This window comes from Saccopteryx bilineata, chromosome 6 (assembly GCF_036850765.1).
Source record: "Saccopteryx bilineata isolate mSacBil1 chromosome 6, mSacBil1_pri_phased_curated, whole genome shotgun sequence".
Lineage (NCBI taxonomy): Eukaryota > Metazoa > Chordata > Mammalia > Chiroptera > Emballonuridae > Saccopteryx > Saccopteryx bilineata.
In genome coordinates this window covers 184,933,377-184,943,371 of record NC_089495.1, presented here as the reverse complement: position 1 = coordinate 184,943,371, position 9,995 = coordinate 184,933,377, and positions in this window count along the sequence as shown.

The following is a 9,995-nucleotide window of genomic DNA, read 5'->3' as shown; positions in this document are numbered from 1 at the left end:
GTGGGAGGAGCTGCCAGTGCTCACAGGAGGCTATCAGGCCTGGAAACCTGCAGCCCTTCAAACCCCATAGGCCTGAAGACGGGGGGGGGGGGGGGAAGCTGAGGGATTCCAGGAGTCGAATCCCAGATATGGGGGTGTTTCTGGGGTCTGGGCGGAGTCCCAAAGGAGTCCATGGAGTTGTGAGCAGGACCAGCTACAGGGTTTGCAGGGCTCTGAGCAAAAGCAAATGCAGGGCTCCTGGTTCAAAAGTATTGAGAATTTCAAGGTGGGGACAGCACCGCATTAAAACCAAACACGGGCTGTGTGGAGCATAAGGCCCCTCACCTGCCCGAGTTGCACACCTGTGAGGCTCAGCAGAGGGACTGTTGAGTCTGGAGACCTGGCTTTACCACCCAGTCCCTGAGATGGATCAGCCTTAAACTGAGCCTCAGTTTTCTCATTTATAAAATGGTGTAATAATACCGGGGCCCTGCCTACCTCATAGCTCTACTGACAGGGTCAAATGGAAGGAGATGATGGTATACAGCAAAACATTTTTTAATCCTGAACTCTCTCAAGGCATAAAATACAGTTTTCAAGTCTTCAAAGTTTGCCATGAACTAGTCACCAGTTTTTAGTCAAAACTATTCTTACTAAAAGTTTCTTATGGAAGCACATCTTTGAACTTAGAATGTTCCTCCAAGTAATAGAGTTTGATTTATAGAAATTGTCAGGATAATTACTCCCCCCCACCCAAGACATGTATTCTCTAAATCCCAAAATTCTTTTATATGAATCTTAAGTATCTCAACACTTAAGTGAAATCAAGTTACCTGTTATTCAGACCATTATAAACCCGCGGGGGGTCCTCCAGTCACTGCATATGCGATTTCTTTTCTTTTTTGCTGGCAGATATGCTCAGAATTGTCGAGATGTGAGTGGTTTTTAGTGCAGGGAACGTGAGAAAAGGAGCAACTGTCAGGGACCAGAATGAATGAAGGCAGCCGCCCTCTGCCAGGCATCTCTCATTCATCCTTCCAGAACAATGCAGCACTGAACAAGTGACAAGAGGTGGGGGGATAAATGGGAGAGGCAGAGGCATTAAAATATCATGTCAGAGAGAAAGCATCTCATGGGACAGAGGAGGTGTCTAATGAACATGAACTTGCCGCCTCCACACTCTTCCTTCCTCTTTCCCTTTTCCTTTCCTCTCCTTCCGCCTTTCCTCCTCCATCCCCACTGGGAAGCTAGTTTATGTCCATGCTTATTGATTTACATGATGCTCGAGAACCACCGGGGCGAAGTCTGGCTGGCTCCTGGTATTGACTGGCCGGGGGCTTGCGCCCTTTGTAGGAACGTCAAACCCTCTGCATGGGCTTCTGTTCTGCTCATCTCCCGAGAGGCACTCAGCTCAGCACATTTCCACTTCTTCCTCCTCTGTGAGACTGTTGTGACAAATGTCCCCTTTGGTGAGCCTGGAATTGAATGTAGATCAGCCCCAGAAAGAAGATGGAAGTGATACTCTTATATGATTCAAAAATTAAAACTACAAGAAAACTATATATACATAGGCAAGTCTTGGCCCCCTCCCTGCCCCTGCCTACCGTGCTCTAGGTCATCATTTTCATTGTTTTCCAGTCTACCCTTTCACTGGGAAAATACGGGCAAACATAAACACATAGCCCTGCTTCTCTCTGCTTACACAGAAGTTAGCATATAACACTAGGTGACTTTTTTCTGATACCGCTTTTACACCAAATGTGTACTCTTTTTTTCTGACACCAAATGGGTCATTTTCCTATACCAGTTCTCCAATTCTATGACACCAGCTGGGTGCCCAAGAATTTAATTCAATTTTGACACTCTATCTGGGGTGAGCATCAGATCCCATCAGTTCAGGGCTCAGGCCCACAAGACTGGCCCCACTGCAGGCACCAGTGAGAGAGGGGTCCCCGGGACACCCACACATATGCACAGTTGACCACAAATTTAGCAGTTCCCACAACCCTTGCCCCCCATTAGGTTTGATAGCTTGCTAGAATAACTCACAGACCTCAGGACAGTTCTCTACTTAGAATTAAAGTTTTATCTAAAGGACACACCTCAGGACCAGCCAAATGGAGCAGATGCAGAAGACAGGTTATTGGGGGAGGGGGTGTCAAGGTGGCACAGACCGCTCCAAGCCCACCACCTTCTCAGCACATCAATGCATTCACCAATCTAGAAATTTCCAAACCTCGTTAAGGGTTTTTATTAAGATTCCATTACAGAGGCAGAATTTATTAAACCACTGGCTACTGGTGCTTGAACTCTAGCCCCTCTCCCTTCCTTGAAGAAGAAGGATGGTCCTGAAATTTCCAACCCTTTAATAATGACTTGGTCTTTCTGACATCAGCCCCCATCCTGAAGATACCTAGGGGCCCCAGCCTGAGTCATCAGCCTACAAAAGACAATAAATTCTAGGGGTTTTAGGTACTCTGTGATAGGAACTGGGGATAAAGACCCAATATTTATTTTTTATTATACCATAAACCCACACTTTTGTGTCTTGTGTTTTTTTGCTTAATAGATCTAGGATATGAGTATAGCATGGCTTATTCAACTGGTATTCATTGATGGCCAGTTAGACTGTTTTCAATATATTGTTATGACAAAAAATACAATGAATAGCCTCCCAATTGTCTTTTCATATGTGTGTGTGGGTCTATCTGTGGGATAGACTCCTAATGAGAGTGCTGTGTTAAAGGGTAAATACTTCCATATATTTGGTAGATGGTGTCAGATTTGAGGAATGTATTCTTATTATCCCCACCTCTAGATAAGTAACCTATTTGAGGCGCAAAACAAGAAGTAATCTTCCCAAAGTGACACAGTGAATAAAGAGATAAAAATGGTCACAACTTATTTAGGAGATAGGAGGAGTGATGGACTAGAACGGAAAATGCTGATTCGGTAAAGTGAGGTAAGGAAGTTCTATGAGTAGGGACGTTATAACCAACAGCAGTGGCATGAGGACTGAAATGGAAGGAGCCAGGAGCCATTAAGGCTGCTGAGCATCTCCCCCTGCCCCACGGTGTTCCCGGAGGGGACTGACTCCTTATTGGGATTGTGTTAACATAGGGAAGGGAGGTAGGAGCCTTTAAAGCCAGCTCACTTCTTGCTCACTGCTGAGTGAGTCCCTTATAGGGACTTCTGTCAGAGCAGACTGATGTGCTTCTCAAGAGCTGTGCTCCATGCATCTCATAAAAAGAGCCTTTGCATCTTTTCACCAAAAAGAGAATCTTTTCCTCATTGCGAATGCAAAAGACGAGGTCTATATCCATGTGTGGCAGACTTTTGGGGGTCATTCTTTGAAAACTTAGCCCTCATGGTAGATCTCTGTGGCATAGTTTATACCACAGGACCCCACTGCTCTGGTCAAATCTGACCGGCCCAGGGCCAGACGCTGGGCCAGCTGTGTCCAGGAGTTAGAAGTGGATGGTGTGAGTGAGTTGGCCAGAGAGTGAGGTGAGGGAGCAAGGTGACATAGCAGCTCAGGTTGGGGGACAGGCTTTTCTGACTTGTCCACAGAGCACTGAAGAAAGCAGCCTTGAATAGAGGGACAAAGAAGCCACACCCAAGATAGCATGCAGCCTTGTTCTCCGTGATGTTTTATTTCTGGTTTATCTTCTGAGGACTGGCTTGTTTTATCCTTGGATTTCATGCAATAATGCATTTTCCTCTCCAGTAACGCAAAATCCCCCCGGTTCCTGGAGCTCATGTAATGGGGTAAAAATTCTCATGTGAACACGCTCCTCTAACTTACCAAAGAGCATGCAGTCATCACCAGCTTGTATTGTTTCAAGTCCAAAGAGAAAGAGAGCTTTGTCCTCAGCTGCTCCTGTACAAGTCCTGGCTCTATTGTGACTGGGCCAACCTGGGTCACATGTTCATCCTCAAACTAATCACTGGGCCAGGAGGACATAGTGCAAAGAGGAGCCTGGGCTCTGATGTTCACCCAGCTCTTGGGCCAAAAGAAGTTTCCATGATTTTTCCAGAAGACGGGAAAATGGGTGATGGGCACTAAATCCATGAGGGCCTAGGGCGGGTGCCTAGTAACTCAAAGGCCTTAATTAAGACATCATAACTTTTCTTGAATGAAGTGACTTAAGTGCTCCTTCTAAGAGAAACCACAGTTTTCATCCATTTCCAACCTGTCAATCTGAAATGCATCTTGACAAGGTTATTCAGAGACCTCTTGTCAAACATGTGTCTCCCCAGCATTGGTCATGGAAATGACCTGGTGACATCTTCTTCATGTCTCTCCAGGTCTCATGGCCCATGAAACAGTCTAACATTAAAAGTCAGGGAAAATACACATTTTCCAAAAAAAAAAAAAATGTATTTGTGAAGACTGCCTCTTAAATTGCAATGGAACTCTGAGGCCAGTGAATGTGTGTAAAACATCGATACAGGGACCCCAGGAAACTGTCATCCACCATCGGACAGGGTCAGAGGGTCTGAAGTTTCGAAGTTGAACCTTCAACATCTTAAGTCTCTGTGCACTTAGTTGCTTGGATCAAGAACTAGGGGAAACATCTTTGTAGTTATTAATTGATTTACCTTGGGATCAAGGAGCCCTATAGATTAGCAATAAGGAAGCGTCAATAAAAGTTAGAATTGCTGTTGAATCTTCTCCAAACGTATTTCATAACAGAGGTACTTCCTACTGGCTTAGGCGGTTTAAGTACGATTCCCACTTAGAACTCAGGTAGCAAAGGGAGACAGAAGAGTATTGGAGAGGTTCCAAGCTCTTTTTGCACAGGCCTGGATGAGGGGCTAGGCAGGAGCCCCTCTTCTGATGGACAGTCATTGCTGGCAGACAGATGGGTATAATTGCTGCCCGAGGTCGGGGGCACTGGTGGGAGAGGATTAAAGTGTTCTCAGGGAAAGAAGGGGCTGTGAGCAGATCCCCTACAGGCGGCGGTGACATTTGAAACGAGACACTGGCTCACAAGGAAGTTTCTGGGCCTGAGAATTCCTGAGCCCAGATGGTGGGAAAATCCTCGGAAAACCCTGAGATTTGGGTCTCCGCAGCTGGGCAACAGCTGTGGGCCTGGAATTGGAGCCAACCACAGGTGGCACCACCTGGTGCAGTTCCCACATTTTCTCAACCTTGGCAGGGAGGCCCCACCGTCTCTCACTTCAGTCTTGGAGATCATGGACAATGATGGAAGAGATCCTTTGTTGGAAGGATTAGGGAGCTGGGCCTCCAGCCCGGAAGCCTCCCAAAGGCTCAGGGTGAATTACTAAAAAGGCCTGGGACAACAGGATTTGTGCTGTTGTCAGTGACCCCTCAATTAAATCAGCCTCTGACATCACATTTTCTGCACCTGCAGGGTTGTGTGGTCAATACTTGGTAATGTGGACTCCGTAAATTTAGGGTGCATAATTGTTCCAACAGGGCATGGTTGGATCTTCTCTTAGAATTATCTATGAAAAAGCAAATTAAGAGCGTAACCCTGATTGCATGGGACATGCCTGACCTATTTATGAGAACAAATCCGGGGCCTGCAGAACATCTGTTACGAAGTCATAAAGTAATAAGGTAATTCCCGACAATTCTTTTCCTGGTCTACCAGACATTCCCTGAGTTGTTTGTTATGCCTGAAGTCATATGTTAGGTCACACACAGCAGCATTCAAAGTAACTAATCACAACTGTCCCTTGTTTGATGGGTATACATCTTCTCTCACAAGAAAGTGAGGAATAAAGGGCTCGGGTCTGGAGTTAGGCAGCCTGGGTCCCAGCCCAAGCTGCCACTCGCTGCCCTGCTTGTTTCCTTAATCTCTCTGAGTCTCCATTTTTCTACCTGTAAAATGGGGATGTTAATAGTACCCATGGCTTTCTGCCAACACTCAGCACCCGTGTACCAGGCATGTGCATGGATACCCTGGAGGTGGGTCCCCAGCCTCCTGCAAACCCTTCAAGGATGGCAGGTCCAGGAAGGACTCTAAGCAAGCACCACCATGCTAGCCAGCTCCTGAATTCTTGACTCACAGCAACTTTTAAGATAATAAGTGTTTATTGCGGTCAGTAAAGCAATACCACTAATAACAGCATTGACCTCTAGGGTCATTCTGAGGATGAAATCAGCAGATGCAGAGAAAATGCTTAGTATAGTCTTACGCCCTGCAAGTGCCCATGGACGGTGGAGGTCGTGAAGTTTGGGCTGACCTGCCTGCAAAAGGAAAGTACATGAACTATAAACACTGACAAAGGGCTGCCCCACCGAGCAAGTAACATACAGAAAGCCCAGTTCTGTTTGTATTATCAGAAAAGCAGCAAATAAAACTTTGGTATTAGTGTATTCCATGCAATATAGTTCAGACATATTATCCTGGAAAATTATTCGTTGTTTATCTGAAAATCAAATTTCACTGCCGGTCCTGAGTTTTATCTGGCAACCCTATAGAGAGGGGATTTGGTTCTTCAAATTCCAACAGATGTCTCTCTCTGATGCGGTTCATCCTTTATTCTCTAATTGGAAGAAAACAAAAACTCATTTTAGCAATTACCGAACCTGCAGCAGCACAGAGGGACTGCCATTCTCGTCCATCCTGGTAAAAGCGTAGGCTGATGTGAGTCTCATATAAACAGTTTGTCAAAATGATTAAAGGACCTGAAAATGTTTCCTGAGCCTTGGAGAGTAGCTGGAACAAGAGGGGACAAGAGATTGACTATGCAGAGCCACGGAGGACAAGATAGGGGCTTTCTTTCTCCACAGGTCTCGGAGAGCCATGGCTGGTCTTAAAGCAATGAGGGGTGTGTGTGTGTGTGACAATTAGATTCTCACTTCAGAGAGAGCACTTCGGTTCCCTACTGGTGGCGTAGGAGGGGTAGACAGGGCCCTGGAGACCTTGGGACACTGGACTAGCCCAGTCAAGCAGGAGGTGACAGAGGCTGGCGTTGTTGCCACCCAGTGGGCCCCTCAGCGCCGTCTGCACACTCGCAAGAAAAACTCTGCTCAGAAGAGATTTACGGCTGGTGACATCTCTGTCCATTCCTTTTCTTTGTGGGGGAAGCTTGGCTGCTGAACTTGGGTGTACATGGAATTTGGATTCTCTCCCAGAAGCTCTGGAGCTTCTCGGCTGAGCTGAACTGCTGGGCAGCACCCCCAGTTCCTTTGTCACGGGAAGTGTCACAAGACAGCCATGATGAGAGAAAGCTGTTATCTGACAGAGTGTCTGGGCTTCCCTACAGATGGCCTGAAGCCTTGTCCTCTAGCGCCCTGTCATCTGGACCTGGGCACGCCCTGGCAGATGGGTGCGCCGTGAAGAAAAATCAGAACTAGGCGCTTTGGGGACCCCACAGGGCTGTGGCAGTGGTGCATCTGCTTTGTGTTGGGCCCGGTTGTCGCTTGGCCAGCCGTGAGCCACTCAAACACTTGGGTATCCTACTTGGAGACAGCTCTTGGTGATGAAGGTCATGTCATGTACCCAAGCACTGTGACAGGCTCAGGCTAAGATCTTAGCTGTTGGTCTCATTAGTTCTTACTATACTCCTGTGGGGACTGTCCTTAGCTACATCCTGAAGAAGAGGAAATTGAGGAAAGGAGAGGCATTCAGGAGGAAGGGGTGGAGGCTGAATTTGAACTTTGCACCTTATAGCTCAACAGTCTTAACCTTGTCATGGTTTCTTTATCCTGGGGTCCCCAACCTGGGCACCACTGATACTCTGTGCTGCATCATTCTTTGTTGGGAGGGCTGCCTGGTATGTTATAAGATATTTAGCAGCCCCTAAAGCAGGGGTCTCAAACTCGCGGCCCGCGGGCCGCATGCGGCCTGCCGAACAACTTTGTGTGGCCCGCAGACTAATCCACGAAGTTCAAATTTGAACAATTTTGTGCGGCCAGTACAAAATGGCCCGTGGGCCTCGAGTTTGAGACCCCCTGCCCTAAAGGTGTCTCTGGACATTGCCAGATGTGCCCTGAGGTACAAAATTGATCCTGGGTGATCCAAACTACCGCTTTAGGGAGAAGTTAAAAATAACTGCAAAATGCCTCCGGCCACGGCTTTCCCTCCAACCCAAACCCGGCACCACACCTGTCTGTTGGTCTAAGCTGCTGATATTGTCACCTGGCTGAGGTCGTGTTTATCAGATTTTTCTACTGTGAAGTTACTCTTTCTTTTTCTCTCTCTTTCCATCCTGTCCTCTTTGAAAGGACGTAGCATGCCCAGCCCACACTTAAGGGCTGGGGTTGTGTCCCCGTTCTTTGAGGCCAGAGAACATGCAAACCATTTGGAATTCTTCATGGGAGATTTGTTTCTTCTCCCGAAATTATTTATTTATTTAATCATTTACTTAACCAGTTGGTCTCATGAATATTTATGTTTAGTTTGGGTTATAATCCAATACTATGTTATTTATTTTGTTCTCAAGTTATTTCAGCTTTGACCATCGAAAGTCTTTAGTTAGGTTCTTTTTTTTTTTTTTTTGCTTTGACATAACCTCATTATTGCGACTGATTGTTATTATTGTTATTGTTATTATGAAGTATTACCTTCTTTCTGGCACTATAAGATGGCCCAAGTTCTTGAACATTCCTGTCCAGAATAAAGGCCTTTCACTGGAGAAAAGATTAGATCCCAGACCTGGGTGCTGGGTGTGCTCATTAATACTGGATATAATGAGAGTGTTTGTCACTCTCAGCCAACAGATGAAAGAGATGGATGTGTGTATTCTAACCTAGAGGTTTTGAACCTTTTTACACTTGAGGACCAGTGAAAATAAGGGAGTTATTTCAGGGACCGCTAAGGCAGAAATGAAAACCATTATTAGAATTTTGTGCATTATCTTTTAATTATAATACTATAAAATGAAAATTCTCTAAACTAACTGGAAGAACAGTAAAAAATATTTTTAATAGACTACAACTGAAATTTCTAGAGAGCAATTTTTTTTTAAGATTTTATTTATTCATTTTAGAGAAGAGGGGGAGAGAGAGAGAGAAGAGGAGAAGAGCTGGAAGTATCAACTCCCATATGTGCCTTGACCAGGCAAGCCCAGGGTTTTGAACCGGCAACCTCAGCATTTCCAGGTTGACGCTTTATCCACTGTGCCACCATAGGTCCGGCTAGAGAACAATATTTAACTCAAGTAAAGCTAGTGCAAAATTGCAAGAACCTTGATAACTGAGGCTGCTGTTTTGTTCCCAACAGGCAAAGCGCTGCATGGACATCCATTCGGTTTCTCTGGTTTTTATTCATGATAGGGCCGAAAAAGTCTTCTCAGACAGGTAGGTAGTAGAAAATACGATTACAAATTTAATAGCTTTGTAACTAAGGAATGAATATTCTTCTTTGAGTGATATCCAAAATTCAAAATTGTGACAATGATTGCATTTTGTGTTTGGACATCAGAAGATAAATTTGTCACTTTTTCTTTTTCACAATGCTTAAAGGAGCAAGAGTTGATATCTTCCATGAATGGGTTATTGATCCAGAGGTTACCTTTACAGGGGTTTTCACTTTCAGGATAATAATAGTGAAAGTTTTGAACTAATGCTCTTAAATGTTGATTAATTATGTTAAATATGAATTTCCAGTTGATGTCTGCAGCAAACAAAAAATTTGGAAAAGTGGGAACACTTCTACATCTTTTATGTAGCATTTTATGTAGCATTGAACACTACATAAGTGTGTCTGAATGGTTATTGTCTGTTGTGCATGATTTGTAAATGCTCTGCATGGTACAAAAGTTTGTTGGAACAAGCCTACAAGTCCCAAAGATATCTAAGACAAGCTTAACAACATTTTTTCATCGATGATACAGGCTGATTAGTGGCTATCACTCTGAGCATAAACGAATACAACTAAGATCACTGGGTCTATACTCTTCATACAACATCAGGGTGGTTAACTCTTTTGCAGATCAGCATGAAATTTCTGGCAGACTGGCAGTTGAAAACCAGTCTAAATGAATATATCAGGAGCAAAAAACAGACATGAAAATTGAATGGAGTGTGTCTGAGGCCC